At 39.7% G+C, this 16633-nt stretch overlaps 1 protein-coding gene across 1 annotated transcript in view; it reads left to right on the forward strand.

Annotated features, from left to right (window-relative positions):
• The first annotated feature begins 117 nt into the window (after positions 1 to 117).
• PLAG1 (PLAG1 zinc finger) overlaps positions 118 to 16633 on the forward strand; it is a 41292-nt gene continuing 24776 nt past the window's right edge. Inside the window, exon 1 of the mRNA XM_044293597.1 lies at positions 118 to 243. The gene's annotated coding sequence lies outside the window, so the exon portion shown is untranslated. The remainder of the gene's footprint in view (positions 244 to 16633) is intronic.

Genomic DNA, 16633 nt, shown 5'->3' on the forward strand with positions numbered 1-16633 from the left:
CATGCAGCCAAGGGGCGTGGCGCGGGCGGAGAAAGAGGAGGGGATAGCGGTGGGCGCGTCTCCCGGGGCAAGTTGGGCTGCATCGCAGCGCATACACTACAATGGCTGCTGGAGAGAGGGGAAAGCAAACAATTTCCAGGCCCGCAGCGTCCAGGCAAAAATATGGGAAAAAAATTATTAAAAAATCGGAAAGGCACCTAAACCCCGGAAATCGACCGCAGGAAGGATGTTAAGGCTCCAGCGGTGAGTTTGCAGGGGGTTTGGACTGGCGCAGCCACCTCTGAAGCATAAAAAATCAGGGTTATTTAAATTATGGGAAAGGGGGGGACGAGGAAAGGAGGAGGAGGGGGGGGAGGGAGAGAGAGGAGAAAAAGTTATTGGAAATCACCCCCTCCTCTCCTTCTGGTGCAGGGACTTTATTGGGAGCAAAATCCGGGGCGAGAGGGGAAAGTTTCTGAAGAAAAGTCCTATTTATCTGTTATAATCAATGTCTAAATAAATTAATGAGAGCTGGCATGCTGCTCTGGAGATAGGGCTCAGGGCTGGTCGTCACTGTCGCTTTTTGGGGTCCCTTGCACTTTTTTGGGGGGGTTGGAGTCAATTCAATGTCGTTTAGCAAAAGTTTGCAAAAAAAAAAAAAAAAGTTTGCTGGGAAGTTTTCGTTTTTCTTTCTTTCACTTAATATTGTGACAGGAGCAGAGCTGGGAGCGGGGAGAGGAGGGAGGGAGAGCAGCCGGGCAAAAAAAAATCACCAAAAATCACCCGTTCACCCCAAAGGCTCCAAACCTCCCCCCAGAGTAACCCCGGGGCTCCCACCGCCCCCTGTGATGTCTCAGTCCAGATCCCACGGCTTCTTGCGTTATTTCCATGCTGTTGTAAGGAAGTGGGTATGTGGAGCTAAGGTCAGGAAAGTTGTCTCCCCCCTCCCCCCCCCTTCATGTATAATAAGAGGGGGGTACGCTGATTTCAGTGATGCCCCATAACCCCCCCCCCCCCCCCTTGAAAGTGGATTTGTGCCTGGATTCTGGCAGGGGGGGGGGTGGAGGACGGGTTACTGGGACAGCTTGTTGTCAGTATCATAAACAACCAAAATGGAGGGAGAATAGAGGCATAAACCAAATAAAAAATCCTCAAAAATATTTAGAACCCCCCCAGTCGGGCTCTGTGGGTGGTTTTGTGAATGGATCAGGGTCCTGAGTGATCCCATGTAGTTTAGGAGTCATTGGAGATTTTTCCTTTTTTTAAAAAAATATTTATTTGCTTTTTTTTTTTTTTTTTTTTTGCTTTTTTCCCCTCTCACTCTCTTGGCATACTTTCTATAAGTTCCTGACCTGGCCAGCAAGTTGCTGTATTGGCTTGCTGGTTAGCTCTGAGGATCTCTGGTGGGGTTTTTATTGGTGTTTTTTTTGTTTGTTTGTTTTTTTAGTTTCTTTGCAGTGTTTTTTGTGTGTTTTTTCTTTTTAAGTGGTTTTGGAGGTGATGTAAATTATCTCCCTTGTCACTTTTCTCCAGGCTTAAAAAAAACCAAAAAACTTATCTTTGCAATGCAAGCTCTTGCCTCCCCCACCCCCCTGCTGCTGTGAAACACTCAGCCATTGCACTGCTGTGCTGCAGCCTGGGCTCTTAATAGTGGAGGACTGAGCTGATGTGAGCAAGGGGAGAAAGTAGCATCTTGCTTCAGAGTTCTACCCCTGCTACATGTCACCTGCTGTAACCATCCTCTGCTGCTTGTGCAGAGGCTGTAGCCTTCCTGTGTCTGCAAGGAGATGGAGTGTTGCTGATGTTGCTCCCACATGGGGTTAGGGATCTTCTTCACCAAGTTCTCCTCTCTTCCTGAATGCTTTTGTGGCATACCAGACAAGTTACCTTGGGTTCTCATGTGAATACCTTCCAATGATGCCAGTGATTTCTGTGTCCCCCAATGAGGGGACAGCATACCTTGTGCCTGCTCACAGCATGGTCCCATAGACTTTGAATAAAGCTCCATTGGACAATTTTTTATTTTTTTCTCTATTTTTATGTCATTGTATTTTTAGGTATTGCATTAATCATGGATTAGGTGCCACTTGAGGGATGCTCAGTTTGGGGGGGGGGGGGATGATGTATTGTGGTGGGAGCCTGGTGAGAAGAATATGGCCTCCATGTTTTAGAGAAAAGCATGCAAAACTGGTCAGATGTGCTGCTTATAAGATTTCAAAGTAAAAATGCTGAAATATGACCCTGTAGCTGTTAGGAGCCATGACATTGGTTAGCAGTGCTACCCTGGTGACTTCAATCACAGATCCATTGTACTTCCTATATATGTAAACAGCAGTGGGATTTTTATTTTATTTTTTACTTTTTAGACTTCTTTTTTTGGACAAAAAAAAAAAGTCTGACATATACCCGGTAGTCAAGTTCATAATCATCTAAAAGTTGCTTGACTCCATAGTTTTAGTCCACTAATTGTTGTCTATTACGCTATTCTATTCAGTAGCCCTTGCGCTGTGTTGGATGCCAGGGATTATAGTTCTGGGCACAGATTTGTTCATTTTTAATGCTATAAAATTCTTATTGTTGTGATCAGTGCATATAGTGACAGACTACGCTGGCTCCGCTCAGTTTGTACATCCTACGTAGGACTGACAATAGCAGCCATTTCTATGTAAGGAATAGTCTACTTACAAGATCATTTTGTTCTTGTAACAATCTTTGAGGATTTTCTGCCGTTTTCAACTTTTTGTGCGTCGTAGTGTGCACATGGGTCTCTTTTCTGAGCTTTGTGTGGACTGAGTGACATGTTTTAAATATCCATGTAAAGTTGGGCCTGTTCCAGTAAGTGTAATCCCATCCATTTATAGGCGACCTGCATTATAGACCCCATAGCAGATCAAGAACGTTGTTGCATACCTTTTGTTTTTATTAAGGACTGTTTTTATATTGTTGCAGAAAAAAAATACATTTGTTTTGTGCTTTAAAAAAAAATATATTTATATAAAGATTATTTTGCTGGAGGTTGATGCATTTCCTTTTGGTTTTCTGGGTAGGAAACTCATAAAGGAACTATAGAAACGTGTCCATACTCTAGAACTTTGAATTGATCACAATAGTCTGTAGCAGTGACCACTTTGACATCTGCAATCTTTGATCATCTCACCATGTATGATTCCCATTATTCTAGGCAGTGTATGTAGGTTTTAAGATGCTTTGCGAGTAAATGTTTATGGTTTATCCACTTCCTACAGAAAGGTTTATTACCCGCATCTGATATTTTATGTATTTTGAATGAATGGGGGGGGGGGGAGAGATCTTTATGCTATGCTTATATTTGATACAAATAGGATTATTTTTTTTGTCAAATGTACCTTTTTTTTTTTCATTGAAATTTTTATATCCCTTCTATTCAAATTCACCTAGAAGGGACATTTTGAAGAATCTACATGTGATGGCTAAAGGGATCACATTAGTATAATAATACATTAAAGAAGGCGATTCATTGACTTAATCAATTAGAAATGTGCATAAATATTTGAACATTTCTTTATGGGCTTTTAAATGAATTTGTATCTAAACAATGTAATATGTAAAAAAAATAAAAAAAAATAAGACCTTGTTTGTGCTAACAGATATGCAGTTTATCATGTGCTGCAATTTATTCTTTGCCTTGAGCGCTTGTGTATTGCTTTCATTCAACATTTGAGGAAGCTCCATTCCTTGTAAGTTCCCCTCTCATTGGTGCTTTGCCTGATTCAGATGAACTCCAACCTAGACCAATCGGAAAGAGGTGTGAGTATTGCAATCTGATACTGCTGCAAACATGGCAGAACCTGAGAATTTCAGGGCTAATGCACTGGAAGTAGATTCATCACCATTGTACTTATGTTAAGTTGTATTTCAGTCTTCCAGCAGAGACTGAAAACCAGATATGTGTTACATGTGAAGCTTGTAATTGTCTCTTATTGTCCGTTGCTTGTTTCATTTTAATTAAAGTAATTTAACCAATAAATGGAGCAGTCGCTTACCGCACGCTATCATTATTCTGCGGTAAAGCATCTAATTATTGAGGTAAATATTCTTGTAAAGAAGACAGCTTGATCATTTATTGCCCTGTAAAAAAGCTCTGTGGCTTGTGCACCATTGATCATTCTTAAATGATATATATATAATTTCATGTCTATTCCACTCTGTCATCTGTGAGTTTAAGAACCTACAATCTAATGTAAAGGGATATTCCAGATTTATTATATTTGCGTCCTATACTGTGAAGTATGAATGTATTATTTAAAAGAAAAGTTAACTATTCTATATGCACTGTTTGAATCTGCCCAATCCATCAGAGTTGGTCTAAACTATTGTAGTATATTTGTATTTTTTTTATTGCTGTATTGCACTTTTTGGTATTTAGACAGTGTCCTTTTGTTATTTACAGTAAGTTTGTGGCACGCACATGCTATTTGGTAACAGGTTTATGACTATAATGCTCGGGACTAAGGAACTCTTGAAACTTAAAACTTATAGACATAAGTGTCACCAATAGGACAAGTCATATGTTTAGGTACAACACCTAATATGACATGAAATAATTGAATAACTTCTCATAATTACAGATCAGTGAGTTTCCCAAAATTAATTTTTAGTCTGATTCAGTGGAATCGGCTGTCCAATTCAATTTGCCCTAAATAAAGAACCCCAATTACCCTGAAAAGTTAGGTATAACACTGGGGTCCCCTAGGACTGTATCCAACCCCTTTCAAGCTCTCTACCACCAGGACAGCATTAGTAATGTCAGTGACATGTTAGGGATATTACAGATGTATTATATTTGCGTCTTATACTGTGAAGTAAAAAAAAAAAAAAAAGGTAACTATTCTATGTGTGCTGTAGACAATACATTTTGAATCTGCCTAATCTATCTAAGTTAATGTAGCCTATAGATATTTCTTGTAGTATATTAGTATTTTTTATTGCTGTATTGCGCTTTTTGTTATTTAGACAGTGTCCTTTTTGTTATTGTCTGTGCCTCTGGGTGCTGGATATTTGCTGCGATCATGGTTGCATCCTATAGATTTGTTTGGATTATTGCAGGTGCAAGCGATTAAAAGAGATAATTACTGAAGTACAAGTGTCTCTCTCTAGGCAAGATACAACAGAGAACATATTTGTGTTAGGATGACACATTTGGAAAATGTATAGATATGTTATATCTTTCTGTTCCTGCTTTACCTTTGATAATGTTACAGCATTCAAGTGCACTCAAGGGGAGGGCTGATAAAGGGCACATATTTAGTGTGGAAAACAAATACAATTCTGACACTGCGTCTATGTGAAATGGTGAAAATTATTTCCTCTGGCAGAAAAAAAGCATCTTCACTATAATTTAAGTCTAAAAATACAATATATGCAAGTAAAATAGTCTATTCAGAAGCATAATAAAAAATAGAAGGTCCTCTTGGGCGGCTTTGTTATTGATAAGAATGTTTTGTAGTAAAATAAAGTGGGGTTTTATGGCTTTATTTCCATCCTTTTTGCAGTGGATGCCAAGACCTTGCAAGGGAACCCAAGCAGAGTAGTTGTTTCACATGGAGATCCTGAAAGTTTGCATATGGTGCCCATAATAGTAAAGCCATTAACTCTTGTGCAAAGCATGGATTTGTTTTGAAAATGGATATGCATCTGTAGTAGGTAATCAATGTGGAAAAGTAGGAATATAAATTAGCAAAATGCTGGAATTCTTAAAAATGATGTAAGAACTTTACAATACTACATGATGCTACTTACATAGAAAGAAATTATACAATTACTTTTCTGTATTATACCCTTTTAGTATGTGGTTTTGTTTCTGTTGGAAGTCATGTAGCTAAAACTTTTACACTGTTTGCTATTCAGAAACTGATACCGATTAGTTATTTTTCTTACTTAAATTTTTTTTTTGAGAAGGAAGAAAAAGAACATACAAATTGATTTATTATACAATTTAGTATTAATCCTTATTTATCATTTTAACCCCTATGCTTCCCCCACCCTTCCTTTTTTGCGATGTTTCTCCTATCCCATCCGTGAAACAAGATGGTGTAGGGATAACGGTGAGGTGAAGGCAGGGAATTTAAGGTTTCTAAATTCCCCCCCATACCTTATTTCATTTCTCCTCAATATTTTGTTTGTAAAAAATAAAAAAAATAAAAAGTCAGTTTTTAATCTTGTTGACCAGATTCAACCACATATACACATAAATTGAAGCAAAACACGATTAAAATTATGACACTAACCTTAAGTTAGTGATCATTTTTCCTCAATCATCTGGTTGGATCCTTTTAAAGAAGATTCTCAAGCCTTTTGTCCGGGGGAACGTATATTATTAAATAGTGCTCCAAGAAACAATTTATAAAGTTGAGAAATTTTAAACTTCTGCCCCAGTTTACCCATTAAATCATTCAAAAGTGTATCAGTATCTATCTGTAACAAAAATCTCCCCTTTACACTAGAAAGTGCCGAACGTAACTGTTAATATCTAAACCAAGATAGAATATTGTTTTTCTGCCAGAATTTATGTTGCACAAGTGGTGAATAATGGAGATTTTCCTTTTTTGGAGTTGACACAAAGAGAGCACATAAATAATCTATCTTCAGCTAAGTCATCCAACTCCTGTAGATGATGATTATGTCGAAAAGATGTACATTGGAGAGATCCCTTTATCCCCAACCAACCTCTAACAGTGCTCCACGTCTTGCTAAATTGTTTCCTAGATTCCCTATAATCCTGTTGAACTCTGAATAATTGACCAGACTCTAGTAATGTAAATATATTATCATAAGTGGATCTACTCAGCAATTTTCTACAAAGTGGACTATCTTCCCAGTGATTTATAAAGCCAAAGCTGTGAATAAATCCATTTTGATCAAGATGTATATCTGATATAATTACCCTGGAGCCAGAATTCTTGAGAGAAGCTTAATATCTGTATTAAGTAAGGAAATAGGCCCATATGACCCCCATATCTAAGGGATAATTTCCTTTTTTCAATATTAAAGACCGATGAATTATTCTAAAATAAAACAAAGGAGATACTAGGAAGTGCTATTATCGTACAAGTCGATGATCACAATAGCAAATATATTAAAGGGTGGGGGATTTATCATAGTCGGTGTATTTGAAGTTAGCCTAGAAACTCCAATCTTAAAACTAACTTGTGCCAAATTTATAAACTTGGCACATGAACCAAATTTATAAAAAAAAAAGTGTAATGTTGCACCTATTTCAATGAAAGCATGTCTTGGGGTTACCTGGCGTAAAGTTGCGACTGGATGCAACTTTTTTTTGCGACGTCACAATTATGATGTGCAACTTTTTAACATAAGTGATCTACTGACAAAACCTGAGTGTCGCAAGTGACATTGCTTGCAACATTTTCATGCCACCAAACTGGCATAGAAGATTTGTTAAATGTCCCCCTAAATGTTTTAAATAAAATGAATTGTGACTGTTGAGAATGTACATACTTGGGACAGAGTAAATACTTGTCTGGAATCATACCTCCTTTTCCCAATAACTGATAGTCTGTATAGAATTTACACATTATTTGCTTTTATTTAGAACACTTTACTTAGAATTCAATTTTGAATCACAAGGTGATGACCACTTGCATATCCTCATTCTTGAACATTGGTCCAAGTTAATTACATGCGCCTATAACAAAACCTTCTAGTTTTCCATTGATTACTGCATACATAACTTCTCTAGAAGCTCCTACAAGGTGTACTCTCGTCTCACCTTTGTGTTGCTCTTCTCAGTTGTAGAAGATCCTGGCACTTGATTTTCTAGAATACACTTTGATCCTTAATAATCAGAGTTCTTTTAAGTGTACAATATCTAAAGAATGATTAGGAACCTCCATGGGGACAAAGCTAGTTCAACAGTCAGGAGTTATTACATTGAGCTGCGAATAGTTTAGAAAAACCTGTCCCTTCAAATCTGACCTTGACAGGAGCTGGGTTTTAATTTTTCAGAGTATATAATTTGTTTTCTGTAATTTATTCCACTTCCTGGCTATACCCAGTCTCTTATACATTGCAGTTTTGTTACTGACAGTACACATTTTCGTGTGCATCTAACAAACTCACGATTGCCATTTGTCTCTACATCCTACCACTTGCACTTTTGTTCGGACGCATGGCAAGAAGGGTTGCAATTTTCTGCAATTGCCTATAAACTTTACTAAAGGTCTTGCTACTCTATGAAAAATCTTTATTGCTGAAGACACTTGTCCGGATGGGCTCATCACCTACTGACTCTTCAGTTAAAGTCTTTGTTTTGTGTTTTATGAGGGCTAAGGGAGGTTTTACTAATTTGTTTAAGTATTCATTGAGCTATTGATTCCTGCCCTATTGGGGATTACCTAAACAACTGCTCTGTAGGGTCTGGAGACCATTTTTAAGAAGTTAAAAACTAAAAATTGTAAAATGAAGACACTAAACGGTCATTGTATTAGAAGGCAGTTATGAAGGTAGAAAGAAAGGTAAGATGTAAGAAGAAAGCAGATTTGGAGTCTTACAGTAAGCATGCGCTTGCCACAGACTATTTGGTCGAAGGTTTATGACTAATGCTCAGGACTAAGGCACTCTTGAAACTCAACCTATAGACAAGTGTCACCAATCGGACAAGTCATGTGTTTAGGTATAGCGCCTAATCTGACATGTGAAATCATTGAATAACTGCTCATAATTAGAGATCAGCGAGTTTCCTAAAATTTGGTTATGGGTCTGATTCAGTGGAATCGGCTGTCCGATTCAATTTGCTCCAAATAAAGAGCCCCAATTGCCCTGAAAAGTTACGTATAACACTGGGGTCCCCTAGGACTGTATCCAACCCCTTTCAAGCTCTCTACCACCAGGACAGCATTAGTAATGTCTGACATGTGAGGGATATTCCAGATTTATTATATTTGCATCTTGTACTGTGAAGTATGAATGGTTTCTATATGTACTGTAGACAATACATTTTTGAATCTGCCTAATCCATCCGAGTTAGTGTAGCCTATAGATATTCCATGTAGTATATTAGTATTTTATTGCTATGTTGCGCTTTTTGTTGTCTGCACCTCTGGGTGCTGGATATTGACTGTGCTTGGTTGCATCCTATACACTTAATTTGGATTATTGCAGGTGCATGATCTGATATATGAAATAATTGAATAATTAGAGATCAGGGAGTTTCTCAAAATTTGATTTGTCTGATTTGGTGGAATCGGCTGTCCGATTCAATTTGCTCCAAATTAAAGAGCCCCAATTGCCCTGAAAATTTTGGTATAACCCTGGGGTCCCCTAGGACTGTATCCAACCCCTTTTAGGCGCTTTACTACCAAGACAGCATTAGTAATGTCAAAGTGACATCTATTACTATGGGTAAACTGATGGTATCAGGTGGTAACAAACAGCCTGTTTAGTAACAAACTGCACTGTCGGTCCAAAAATTTAATTTCTTTTTGGTGGCAGATGCCTTCTTCTGACCTGTGAAATAGCGTTTGCCATTTTGTGCATTCATGTGGGAGGAATAACAAAAAGTTTGTTGGAAACTGATGTTTTTGGGAAATTCATAATAAATTTCATTAGTTAAGAGATGAGTGAATAGATTCTTCTCAATCCTTTTTCTGCCTGATCTGCTCTTGTGACGATAAGAAATGGTTACCCCTCCTGTAAGTGGTCATGTCCTTTTTAGAGACAAAAAACATTCAATACCATAACTAAGTGCTGATTACAAGAGAGAGTCAGGTTTTCTTATGGTTAACATCTATTACAGCTTTCCCGTATGTATGGACATTGGTCCTCTTCTAGTTATAGATTTTGCTTTGTTCAAGAAGTTGAAAACCTAGGCTAAATAGACACATAGCAGTGCCATGCTTCAGCACCCTTTTGGCATCTGATCACTTCAATCATTCACATATCATTAATGGGTTTTGGGATCCTAAGGCTAATTTCATATGAGCATGTTCGGTCCAGGAAACATGCTCTGTGTGATGGCTGTATTTCTTGGACCAAACACTGCACTTAAGATGCTATCAGTTCCTACCGGACCATGGGTTTTCTTTATTGTACTCACGACATTATGTGAATACTATACAGTAGGGTCGTAGTCAGAGGAAACTGTGTCCCATCCGGCAAATGCAGCCACCACACTGAACACGCTTCGTTATATTAGCCTATCATGCCTTCTGTTCCCCACTCCACACATGCCTCTAGATAAGGAATGGACAATACGAACCAGGAAGCCAATACACTTAGAAAACTGCTGCTGATACCTTGTTGGGATGTGATCTACATCAGCGTTCTCACTTGATCCTAAAGTCTTTAGTATGGTGTCCACCATATGGTTTAGGGCATGAGATACAATGGATGCTGGGACATACTATCAACCAGTGTAACTGCCCCAAGGATTTTTGCCTGTGGATGTGGGGTGTTGACTATCTCATGATTTACATGTTTTGGTTAAATATTTTCCGCTGCATTTTTCATTTGACATTCAAAGTACAAGCACAAAGAGGAAACTGAAATGGCATTCCAGACTTTTTGCTGCAAAAAAACTGAATCTATTTATTTCCGTCAGTTTCCTGATGGTAACAGTATAATAGTAGGCGGTAGCAACATTTTAAGACCTAATGGTCCCTCTTCAGGCTTGGCTATGTAGTAAAGAGGGTATGGGGCAATAGGTTTTTGAAGTGCTAGGAAGGTGGCAGTATGGCATCTCAGAAGTGAGAACTGTGCATGTTCTCAGCACTTGCTACCGTTATAATGTTATCGTGAAACGGAGATGGAGTAAACAGATTAAGCTCTTTTTGTATGAGAATTGTCCTTTGACAGCAAGGTCCACAACCAGCAACTACTTAATTTAGGATAGTTTTGGCTTCTGTCATACACTGCAGATACAGTCCCTTTTTTAAATGAGGAGTAATGTTATGTTTTTCACTTGTACCATTACTCATGTTAACAAACCTCAAAACTGTTTCTGGTACCTGTTCAGATAATACCACACACTAAAATAAGATTCATGCTGGAAAGTAGACATCTTCTCATTGTCTTCTGGTGTGATGTCTTTAATATCCTGTTCAGCTGTCTTTGAGATATCCTGGCCACCTACCAATACAGCACTTGTAAGGGTCGTGGTCCAGCATTTCCTTGATGACCTAGAAATGTGCATTGTTATAAGCTCAGTAGGACTTCGCCCAAATGTATCAGATGAATTTTTACTGGTTAAAAAAAAAGTGCATAATGTTTAATTTTTTTTAAAACTGTTTGCCCACTAGCATTATTATTATTATTATTATTATTATTATTATTTTTTTATGGCATTTTTCCTTATAGAGACCACCTGTAGCAAAAAAATAAAGTTTGTGTCCTGCATTTCATATACATAGACATTCAGCTAACATCTGTAACTGGTATTAGTACCGTAAGAAACATAGGCGTAAAAGGGCTGAATAACCCCACCAAACATCCCACGCTATTTTTATTTTATTTAGGAGGTAATAATATTAAAATCTGGTCTGTCAAATCATCCAGTGGTATCAGTCAAAGCTCAAGATGGCGTCTAGAGGCACAGGTTGTCAGGACAGCTGTGCGCATGCATTTCTGCTGTAACACAGATTTAATATATGTTTAGTTCTCGTTCAGATGTCTGGTTAGCGTTCTCTTCTAGGTAGATGACTGAGATGCCAGGCTTTATCTGACAATGCTACTGATGTAAAGTGTTTAAAACATTTGAAGCCGCATTGCTCCAGGCGTGCTTGCGCTGCTGATCTAGATTTATGTAATGTATCAAAAAGAAAATGTTTTTTGGGTATTGCTTAATACAGTTATTGCTATTAGAATGCATTAACGCCTAGTTGTCTTTTTGTTCCGCTCCATTTTTGCCTCTAATTCAGCTGATTAAATGTATAAAAATGGTTCATCGGGTTTAGATTAAAAAGCGATTATGCTGAAAATGTGTTTATAAGTGAAAATGATTAGGATAAATAGAGCTTTGGTGGTTTAGAAAAAAAAAAATGAAATAATTGAATTTGGTCAAAACATAAGCCTCCTCTAGCATTGGTGAGTCCTGCTTCAAGGCTGCATCTCCTTTTAATCTTTTACTTGTTTAGCTGATGGTCACCACTTCTCTGGTTGCCACAAAATATAATGGGTATATGTCACGGAAGGTGTACAGAAAACTAGAAGACACAAAATGAAGATCCGACTGACTGGATCCAAAACTAAGGAACCAAAGGGTAAGCCCTGCAACAGACCTAGCCCTCTCCCTAACTGCTCAGCCTATGCAAAAATCTCTATGGTAGATGATTGCATACCCTCGTTCCTCGACTGTATGACACCTGAACACCCTATAATAGTGAGGGGACACGACCACCGGCTCCCTACACTTGATACGGACGGAGTCGGGGTCACCTGGGATCCAGCAAACAGGAAAACACAAATGAATGAACAAAACTTATCTGTAGAGGACTCAGTAGTATCATCCAGCATGCACACAGTCCAGGAAGTTGTATAAACCGCAAAGTGATGCAGTATGGGAAGGGATTTAAAGGGATGCAATCAGTGCACCTACATGACATGGCTAACGAGATGAGAAAATGAAAGCAAAACAAAAGGAACCTCAAGCAGGAGGTTCTGAACATCTGACAGAGCTTCTCAGCTGTCTGGTGGTGACAGTATAATTGTCCCTAAATAGGGTTTTCATGCTTTTGTAAGAGTGCTAAAAGTCCCCTCACCCTTTAAATTATGCCTTCCCATGGTAGGACTTTTGAAAATGTGGCTATAGGATTGGGTATCTGAAAAGAGGCAACAGGTTGCTCCTTCATCTTCCATGGAGGGTAATATGCTCATTGTATGGAACATGTTAATGGGGTGAAAGGTGAATGACTAGGGTAATTTCTAAAAAATACGATAGATGCAAACATTATATATGGACTAAGCCCTAACTCTGATATGATAAAATCTGAGACTCTCAGCAAATATATTTGGATCAAAATACATCTGTGCCCGCCATACCCGCGCCAAGGTGGTCTCAGTCAGGCGAGGCCTACTCTAAACCTACCTATGCTGTATCGGCAACTACATTCAGGAGAGCAGACCCTGCACATAGTGTGCTGCTCCTAGTTACCTCTGTGTGCATCCAGCGCCCGATGAGGGGAGGAGCATGCACAGCTATATGTACCACCTTAATCAAGGTGGCCTGTGGGATAGAAGGGGCAAAAGTGCACAAAAATGTAAGGTCATTTCTAGCGAAAAATGTATACATAGGAAGCAATTGCCAGACATACTAAATGTTACAAAATGTCAATTATGAGTTATAATATTTAAAAAGTTAGACACATCAATGATTCATGGACATAAAATTGGACTACGTTGTGGCTTACTGGTGACTTGTTTTATACTACTTGAAATGTAGTATATTAATGTAAAAGCATTGAGTTGTATTGGAATAAAAAAATTTTATTTTCTGCATATTATGGCGCAGCATGGGTGAAATGTGAACTTAATGGGGTTGTGTCCTTTCATACATTGGGTGCATATCCTATCAATATGCCCCTAATGTCTGATAGATGTGGGTCCAACTTCTGGGACCAGCACTTATCTCTAAAACAGAGCCCACAAAGAGAAGGATAGTGGACCGCGAATGCATGGCCACCCTTCATTTAAAATGGCTCAGCTATTTCCCTCAGCTCCATAGAAGTGAATAAAACCGTGGCCTCAGCGGCGTCGCTTGGTCAAAACGTTCAAGTCTTGAGCTCCTGATTTGTCCAGGGCCCTGAATGTTACGGCTGGTAGCTATACAACTGCCTCGCTGACCTAAGGACTGCGATACAGTTGAATTACTGTGGCCGCTTGCTTGTAGAACGGCGTGGGCGGTTGCGAAGCAACTGCCTGTGCTGGGTCTCAGGCGGCGTGATGATGTCATCTCACACGCCTGCTCCAAGACACAGATGGTGCGGTGACTTCAACATGTCTGTCTGAATCCAGAAGCCTGCTACTTGGACCTCCGGCGGTGAGAAGTCTGAGTATTTTTTTTATATTTTTTTTTTTTATATCTTGTCCACAGTGGAGGATTTGTGAATGCTTTTGGCACTAAATGTTGGCATTATGCCTGCTGGAGCCACTGGGAGATTGGTTATAACTGCAGGGGCCTTTGCAAGTACTGGGGACACTGAAGAGGTCATTTTACATGGGGGCAATATGTGGAGGCCATTATAACTGTTGGGGGGCACTATAAGTATTGCTGGAACTACAGGGGGCATTATACCTTCTGGGGCACTATAGGAGGGTATTATAACTATAGGGGTAACCACAGGAGGGCCATATAACTACTTGGGCACTATAGGAGGATATTATACCTATTGGGGGCAGAACAGGAGAGACTAATTACTACTGAGGCACTGCAGGAACAAATTATATCTACTTGGGGCACCGCAGGAGGGCCTTTATTACTTCCGAGACACTACAGGATGGTATTATACCTCTTGGGGGCACCACAGGAGGGACTCATTACTACTAGGGCACTACAGGAGGGCATTATACCTTTTGGTACACTACAGGAGGGCATTATACCTCTATAGGGCACCACAGAAAAGCCTTATTACTACTGGGGCATTACAGGTGGATATTATACCTATTTGGGGCACCACAGGAGGGCCTTATTACTACTGTTGCACTACAGAAGGATATTATACCTATTGGGGGCACCACAGGAGGGCATTATTAGTACTGGGGCACTGCAGGAGGGCATTATTCCTATAGAGGCACTAAAGGAGGGCCTTCTTACTGCTAGGGCAGTACAGGAGGGTATTATACCTATTAGCTGCACCACAGAAGGGTATTAAACTACTGGGCACTACAGGGGAGCACTATAACTACAGTGAGCATTAGACAGTAACCACTGGGGGTCTTATAGGGGACATTATATGTTCTGCCCAGCAGACATGCCTAGACATGTAATCTCACGTACAGGCAGCCATTTTACCATGTGCTTCAGTGTTAATGTAGTGTTATAGTACATGCTACGCTATGCGTAATACTTATGCATGTTTTTTGTATTCTTGTAGTTTTACCACACTCTTGTACAATCTCACTCACCCGCATCGGGCAGAGATGCCCTCCTGTGGTGCTCCAACATTTTAACTACTGGGGACACTATAATGGTGGATAAGTACTCCAGGGGGGGGGGGGCTTATTAATATTATAGAGAGCCTTATTACTGCTGGGTGCACTATGGTGGCTATTATTACAATATGGTGGGCACTATCACAAACAGGGGTACTCTTGGGGAGTATTATCATTATTGGGGGCATTGTAGGGGTCAGTATTACTAAGAAGGGCACTCTGGGAGGGAATTATTGCTGTAAGTAGGACTTTTATATTACTATAGGTCGACTAATCTGTATAGCAGTATAATTTCTGTGGTATAGTATTTAGGGGCATTGGGGAGCACAGTATTCTGGGCAGCACCAGGTTAATACTGTTGGGGTAGCAGGGTGGGGAGGATGATATTAGAAAAGTGAGGAACCTAAGATGACTGTTTGGTAAACTCTGCAGAGACTAGATGCGGTTGAAAGAAGTTGTCTGGCTCGAATGGAGAAGATGGGGAAAGAAAAATGCCTACATCAGAGGAGACATCGCCTGGGAGTTACTGGATGTGAGAGGTATATAGTGCTGTATGTTTTAGTGTCCATGCAGCAAGTTAAATATGTCTTTAGTCCTAGGGCGAGCTTGTGTGTGTTTTTAGGGCAGAATTGGGGCTTGGGCCCCGGATCTTTTGAGACCCTAGCAACGGCCCTGGGTGGCCATGCAGTGGTGCGCTTTCCATTAATTTCTATGGGACTTCTGAAAATAGCTGAGTATCCATTAAATTCAATGGGGCTGTCCCTATTCCCGTCAATTACTGCATAGCAACTGATGACATAAACGTACCTTTTTTTTTTTTTTTCATTTTTTTTTTCTTAGTTTGAAAGCCACAGGTGACATCATTCACTCTTCACCGGCAGTTCAGTATGTTTATATTGCACATAACTGACAGCCCCACCCCACGGCAGCAGTGCAAGATTGCCCAAAGGTCACACTTCAAGCTAGAAAAACTGACACACACCAAATATAATGCCTATTGTGAAGTAAATTGTCCAAAGCTACTTGGTGACCACCGTGGAGACCCATGTCTACACTCCAACAATACAGGAAGAAGTCTCCATCCAGAATTTTATTTAACAAGCCTAATTTCTGTAGGGAAGAGGAACAGTACTTATGATGCCACACAGTGGGCTGGCTTATGGTCCTTAAAGGGTTTTTTCCGGGAATTTTAATATTGATGACCGGTCGTCAATATCAAATAGGAGGGAGTCCGTCGACCCACCCCTGCCAATCACCTGGTTAAAGTGTGCGAGTGTAGCCTTCCCTTCATTGATTACCTGCTCGTCAACATCACAGTGGAGAACTGGTGTTAATTACAATTCTTAATCGTAATGACACCTCAGCACACGTCTAATTTGAATGGCTTTTGTGGGTGCTCGTCTCTTGTTACCTCCTTCCACCCGCGGAGTGAGATTGTAGCTTTAAATAAATTTTTTCAGAAACAGCACACCGATGTAGTTTGTAATTCAACCTTTATTTACCAGTGGTATAT

This window comes from Bufo gargarizans, chromosome 5 (genome assembly GCF_014858855.1).
Source record: "Bufo gargarizans isolate SCDJY-AF-19 chromosome 5, ASM1485885v1, whole genome shotgun sequence".
In the NCBI taxonomy this organism is placed as follows: Eukaryota; Metazoa; Chordata; class Amphibia; order Anura; family Bufonidae; genus Bufo; species Bufo gargarizans.